The 6806-nt window shown below is 41.8% G+C and overlaps 1 long non-coding RNA gene across 1 annotated transcript; it reads right to left on the bottom strand.

Moving 5' to 3' along the window:
• Window positions 1–663: 663 nt before the first annotated feature.
• Window positions 664–4058, bottom strand: LOC114484419 (uncharacterized). The gene is made up of 3 exons (XR_003677282.1): window positions 2792–4058; window positions 1300–1469; window positions 664–1056 (listed from the first exon to the last, which is right to left on the bottom strand). It is a non-coding gene; the product is annotated as an uncharacterized lncRNA (long non-coding RNA).
• Window positions 4059–6806: the final 2748 nt, after the last annotated feature.

Raw genomic sequence — 6806 nt, 5'->3', positions numbered from 1 at the left:
TTACATTTTCTACAATAGGGAACAAAGCAGATTGTTTCCTTATGAACTAGAAGGAGATGAAACAAGTGGGGTCTATAGAGCATATTTGGGTACATTACAGAGTTTTAAAGTGGCCAAATTTTTAGTTTTGGTCCATTCTGACCCTTTTGAGAAACCATTATTATTTTTTAATGTCTGTTTATTTATTTTGGCTTGACAATAATTTTAAAAGATTCTTTCACCTCATGGCTATCTCAATAATTAGAAAAAATAAACATCTAGGATGACTCAAAGGAGTGATCTGTGAAGGCTTTGCAAAGTCAGGTGCCATGAAAATCTGAGGTGGTGACCCAGGTAACTCAGGCCCTAGGTCCTTCTGCCTGAAAGATTTTAGAGTTTTAGTCAAAAGTTATTCCTTTTATTTGGATTATCTGGATGATTGAAAATCTCCACTTTTTGAGGGGACACAGCAGCATCTTGTCTGACAATGGGAATGAAAGCTGCTGAAAAGCTATCAGGCATTTCAAAATGGCTGATGCAAACATCCATTGAGTCATTAAAATATTTTCTTTCCTTTTTTTAAAAATTGGGTTAAGAACACTTACCCTGAGATCTACTGTCTTAATAAATTTTTAAGTGTACAATACAGTATTGTTAACTATAGGCAAGGCATTATACTTGAGTTGTTAAATAGATTTTTTTAAAAATTTAAGGCAAAAAGTCAACCCCAGAAAGATCGATAAAATAGCAGCACTGTCATATTACATTTTGACGACCACATCCAAACTTTGAAATCACTGATTAAGGGTGTCAGTTGCAGACATCTGGCAATCATTTAAAAATAGATAAAAGCAAGAGCAGCATTTTGAGCTGCTTCTGCTCTAATTATTTCCCTTCCACAACCTTTTCCTTAGGTAGCCTTCATTTTTTGAAGATTAGTTAACCAGGAACGGTCAGAAACGTTTTATAACAGCATGCCAGGTTAGGGTAGATCGAACGAGCTTCTTTGCCGTAATCCTTCTTAACTGAAACCCCGGATGTTGTGAGCTGCCTTCTGAATGGACAAATTGACAAATCCTGTAGTAAAATGCAACTGATGGTCAAGAAACATGATCAGCTTTTGGAAATCCAGATTTAAAACCAATTTAAATGTATTTTAGCTCCCAAACTCCACCGTCCTTTGAAGTTTTTGCGAAACATGTAATCACAATTTGGGGAAGATTTTTAGGTAGGGTGGAATTCCTATTTTCATCACTTGCAAAGACACCCCCCCAATTTAATTCATTTTTCATCACCCCCCCCCCATACACACACACTTACCTGTGGATATCAGCCTATGGAAAGAGGACGTAGTCGAGTATCCTAATCCAGATGGAGGTTGGGGAAGCAGGGTACAGCTGAGGAATAAAGCCCAGGCTCTGGAGGCAGATTTGGAACCAGATCCTGACTTTAGCACAGTTTCCAGCCTGTCTGAACTCCAGTGTTCTCACCTGTAAAATGAAGATAACATCCACTTTGACAGGATTGATGGGGGAATTACATGAATAAATATACCTAAAGTGTCTTGTCACATCGTAGTTTCTCCACAGACTCGTTCCTCCCCTTAGTTAATTAAAAAGCTTCTCTCTCTTTTTTTTTTGCTACAATTTCAGAATGCTTTCATAACATACATCATTAAAGTAATAAAAACTACATATTTTGACACCAGTGCAATGATTAAACAAAAATAACATAGAAAATTAGATATTTGGAAGAAAATTCTATACTTGCAAACATTTGAGAGCAAAAGAAAAACCATTATATTTTAGAATGCATCTGCAAAAAATAAGAAAAATTATTTTTGCCTGAAAATGGTTGATGGTGTACCTGTTATCTAAAAAGCAGAGATTTATCAGCATCATCTGATGATGCTTTTTAATACATATCAGTATGATATTTAAATAGGAGTTTTCACAAATCCATAGGAATGGAAGGTAAAGGTAAATCCATGCATACAAGACGATGTCTGTGATTATTGTGAAAACTTAGGCACAAACCTGTCTTTCCTCAAAGATTATAGTTGAGCCTTGCATTGATTCCCTTTTTTGCTCTGACATGAGCATTGTAGAGTGGGGGGGATTGGGGGAGGTGAGGATGCTCGGAAAATAGACTCGCCATTGGGGGAGCTGAGTGGAGACGGCAGCTGGGTGGGCCATCTCAGGAGCCATGGCTGGAATTTCAAGGTCAGTGATAAAGGTTCATAATGAACAGGGTGCTCCCTTGTTCTGGGGTGAGGGCGAGACAGGCAGGGAGGGATGGAGCAGACAAGAATCACAAGCAGGGCTCGTGGGACAGCTTTGAAGAGCTGTACCAACGTCTTTATTATTGCCCTTGTGGTCTTGACTGAGATAGCGCACAGCTTTTGTCCAGGAACCTCAGGGTATCTGGATAAATTCTTTGCTTGAGTTACTGACAGGTTTGCAAGGAACCCTGTCAATCTGTGCTTAATTCTAACAAAAAGGAAATCTGGAAATTCAGAAATGTAAACAAACTTGGAAGAAAGTAATCATGTCGTCTTAGGAGGCAAAAATGAAAGAATAAATGCCCAACCTATATGAGAGAAAAGAGCATTTAAAAATGTTGGAGCCTTCATTGAGGTTTCTGCCAATGCACACCCACCTGGCCCTTACTACTGTCCACCAGGAGACGCTGGACATCAGGTTGAAGAGATGTCAGTTCTGGAGAGTTCACTTCTGAATACACAGCACCCTACCCCTCCCAGGGCCATTTCCTCCATGGCTGCTACCAGCACATCTGGGGCCACCCAGCTCACCTCGATCGTCACTTGGCCTTCATTCCTGCTCTTAGAAAACCAGGTTCATTCGCTCCTCGGTCAGTAGTTTAAGACCTTCCTCTAGTCCAGTGGTTTTCAAACTTCAAAGTGCAGCAGAATCTAGAGAGCTTGTTAAAACACGTTTTCCTGGGTCCCACACCCAGAGCTTCTCGTTCTGAAGGTCCCGAGCATTTGCGTTTCTGACTAGTTCCCAGGTGATGCTGACGGTGTGGTCCAGGGACCAGCACTCGGAGAACCACTTTAGCCATTCCTTTGGCCTGTAATTCCTGAAGAAAACCTATTGGCGCTTGTTCTTTTCAACACTAAAGTTGCCTACTTCTCAGAGATGCAGAAGGCCCAGCCACAACATGTAACAGCTGTGGAGAACACAAAAGATAAACCCGTCAGGTGTCTTGCAGGCAAACAGCCTGCAGCAGAGCATGTGTGCTGGGAATACTGAGTGTGGAGAGGACACACTGAGGTGAGCAGTCCATTATTTGGGAGGGGGCTGTTTTTTCCAGCTGAGGCTATGGGAGAGGTTTCAAGGACAAGTCAGCACTTGAGCTGGGGCTTGAAACTGGTGGGATTTGAACATACAGAGATGGAAGGTGGTCTTTTTCCGTAAAGGAAACAACAATAACAAAAACCAAAACAAAATATGGAGGGCAGAAAGAGACAGGATGCCAGTGGAAATCAGAAATTTGTTAGGTTGGTTTGGTTAGTTGTGCCTAGAACTTTCTTGCAGAAGCATTCTTTGATTAAGCCGTCTAATCTTAAATCCTTTCTTCTGTCTGTAACTTGGTTGAAGGCATGTCCGACATAGCAATCTGGAACGGAGGGCTAATGGTAGGAATTTCAGGTACCATGGGGAAGTATGGATGCATCGGTATGCTTTTTAGAAGTAACAATCAAAAAATCAACTCTCCTTTGCTCCCGCAACTAAAAAGTCCAAGAAGTTTGGTCAGGATCCCATGTCTGGTCTCTGCATTTCTGGAGACTCTGCTCTTTTGTGTGCTTTGGTTTCAACCTGAGGCTGGCTTTTCCAGTCTCAACGGGTACCAGCCTCCCTTGGAGTCAGCACGCTTTCTTCTTCCTGGTTAGAGGACAGAGTGAAAGACTTAAGCTTTGCATTGATTGGATAACCGCGGACTTTACTTTCTGCAGAAGGCCATGTGCTGATTGGCGTAGACCTTAGTTAGTGAACCCATCCCCGAGCAAGAGTGCTTGATCAGTTTAGACCAATCAGAACCCACAGAGCAGGAAGGACGAAGTCCAGCCCACCCGTCACCAGGTTTGAGTGATGCGAGAGGCGTGGAATGGAGTTAGGAAGCCATGCGAAATGGCTGCTTCGGGAGGTTTTGCGTATTTTGGAGAAAGGCCTCTAAAGTCACACGAACTCCCCCCTTAGTCATAAGTTTAGCAATGGGCAGCATTCTTACTTCAAAGATTTAGGATGGGCCTGCCTTATACTTCAGCGCAAACAAGTTAAAGTATTCTCCCACAGAACAGTCCTGCCTTTGAATGGAATGAAGCTCCTTATCTCTTACCTTACTAAAAAAAAAAAAATTAGATAAAGAATGATTAAAAAAATTCTTCTGAAAACAAAACAATTGGAGGCAAAAATAAAAGGTTTTCTCCTAAGACCTTCTGACTGGCTGGGTTGAAGGACGGTGGTAGGAGGAGGCTGAGGTAATATTGACACTCTCCACGGCACTGTGTCCCCAGTGTGTCGTGTCCGTCCCCCGTTCCACACCCCCGCCTTTCTTTGTGCTGGCTCACTGAGAGGTGGTGTGTTCAGCATAATTAATCCAGGCTCAGTTCATTACACCAGGGGCAGTGTTACTCCTGCCCATTACAGGGCAAGGAGTGGGACAGAAGAGAAACTAGCATTTCCCAGGGTCTTCCCTACACTGGCTGATGCCTGAAATTCCACAGGATGTCACCTCTAGGTCCATTAATAATAAACAGTCTCCAAAGAGGGATGACTCAGAGTAGCTCTGGATTTTTCGTTGTAGGGAAGGCAAGCATGAGGACACGGAGTCTGGGAGAATGTGGAGGACCAGCCAGAAAGGGGGTTTCTTTACCACGTGTTCTTTTTTTAAAAAAAATTAATTAATTTTTATTTTTGACTGCACTGGGTCTTCGTTGCTGCGCGTGGGCTTTCTCTAGTTGCAGTGAGCAGGGGCTACTCTTCGTTGCGGTGCGCGGGCTTCTCATTGCGGTGGCTTCTCTTATTGCAGAGCATGGGCTCTAGGAGCGCAGGCTTTAGTAGTTGTGGCACATGGGCTCAGTAGTTGTGGCACACGGGCTTAGTTGCTCCGCGGCACGTGGGATCTTCCTGGCCCAGGGCTCGAACCCGTGTTCCCTGCATTGGAAGGCGGCTTCTTAACCACTGTGCCACCAGGGAAGCCCACCACATGTGTTCTTAGTGATGACATTGATGACACTTGCCTAGATTGGACACAATGGTCAGTTCACCTCATTCAACTTCAAACCAAAGTGATTTTAACCAATTAATTCACCGAAGTTGGTCTCATTAAAACATGGTCATGCTCTGTGTGTTTATATCCTCATGATCTTTCCTCTCTTCCCTTTACCCTGAGGGAGGAGGACAAGGATAAGAAAGGCAGAGACATGTATCCTTTCAATAAGCTGAAAATCAGAATCAAGAAACCTGGACTCTGCCATTAACAAGCTGTGTGACCTTGGAAAAGTCACTTGACCTGCCTGTGATTCAGGGGTGTTTTTCAATTGTAAAATCAGGGGAGTTACTAAACTCTCTCACAGATTTCATTTAACCTTGAGCTATTTTTTTACCCTCCTTTAAAGAATTTCAAACTGCCACAGATTTTAAGGAGAGGGGAATGGGAAGACTCTCTAGCCCACCAAAAAAAAAAGTTCAAAACAAATCCAGAGAGAGCCAAGTAGCAGCTGTAGCTCAGTGTGTTCACGTATCTATGTGCCAGGCACAGTCTCGGGCACATGGAGTCACTCACTGTTAATATTTTAAAATTAAATTATATTTATTTATTAGGTAACATCTATAAATTTAAAATATTCAAAAGGATATGCAAAGACAAGCAGTGTTCCCAGCGAGCATCCCCTCCTTGCCCCAGGTACTCAGGCCTCTTCCCAGGGGCAACCAGGTTAGCAGTTTCTTGTCTATTTCTAGAATCATTATGTGTATAAATAAGCATATTATAATACTTATTCTTCCTTTTTTTGCTTATGCAAGTGATAGCATATGCTACACTCTCTTCTATACTTTGTTTATTTCACTCAACAATATATCTTGGAGATCATTCCATATCAGTGCATACAGAACTGCCTTATTCCTTTTTAATGCTCATTGCTGTTAGAAATTTAAAATTCCATTGTCTAGATATACTGTAACCAGGTACCTGCTGATGGACATTTAGATTACTTTCAGTCTTCTGCTATCACAAGCAATGCTGCAATGAATATTAGGTGCTTACTTGTTTGTCTCCTTCATGTCTGTATTTTAAAAATTAACTATATTGAGGCATGCTTTGCATATTGTACAATTCACCCTTTCTAAGTGTTCGATTCAATGATGTTGTTAGTTAAGTTTATCTAGTTGAACAACCATCTTTATAGATCAGTTTTAAAACATTTTTCTCACCCGCCAAAGATTCCTCATGCAGAACATTTGGAGGTTCCTTAAAAAATTAAAAATAGAGCTATTACATGATCCTGCAATCCCACGCCTGGGCATATATCCAGAGAAACACATGGTCTGAAAGGATACATACCCCCCAATGTTCATTGCAGCATTGTTACAAGAGCCAAGACATGGAAGCAACCTAAATGTCCACCGACAGAGGAATGGATAAAGAAGATGTGGTACATACATACAATGGAATATTACTCAGCCATTAAAAAGAATGAAATAATGCCATTTGCAGCAACATGGATGGACCTAGAGATTGTCATACCGAGTGTGGTCAGACAAAGAGAAGTATCATATGATAATCGCTTATATGCAGAATCTAAA

The sequence above is a fragment of the Physeter macrocephalus genome, chromosome 19 (assembly GCF_002837175.3).
Source record: "Physeter macrocephalus isolate SW-GA chromosome 19, ASM283717v5, whole genome shotgun sequence".
Classification (NCBI taxonomy): domain Eukaryota; kingdom Metazoa; phylum Chordata; class Mammalia; order Artiodactyla; family Physeteridae; genus Physeter; species Physeter macrocephalus.
The sequence above is the reverse complement of the archived record's forward strand: the minus strand, read 5'-3'. Positions and strand labels throughout refer to the sequence as shown.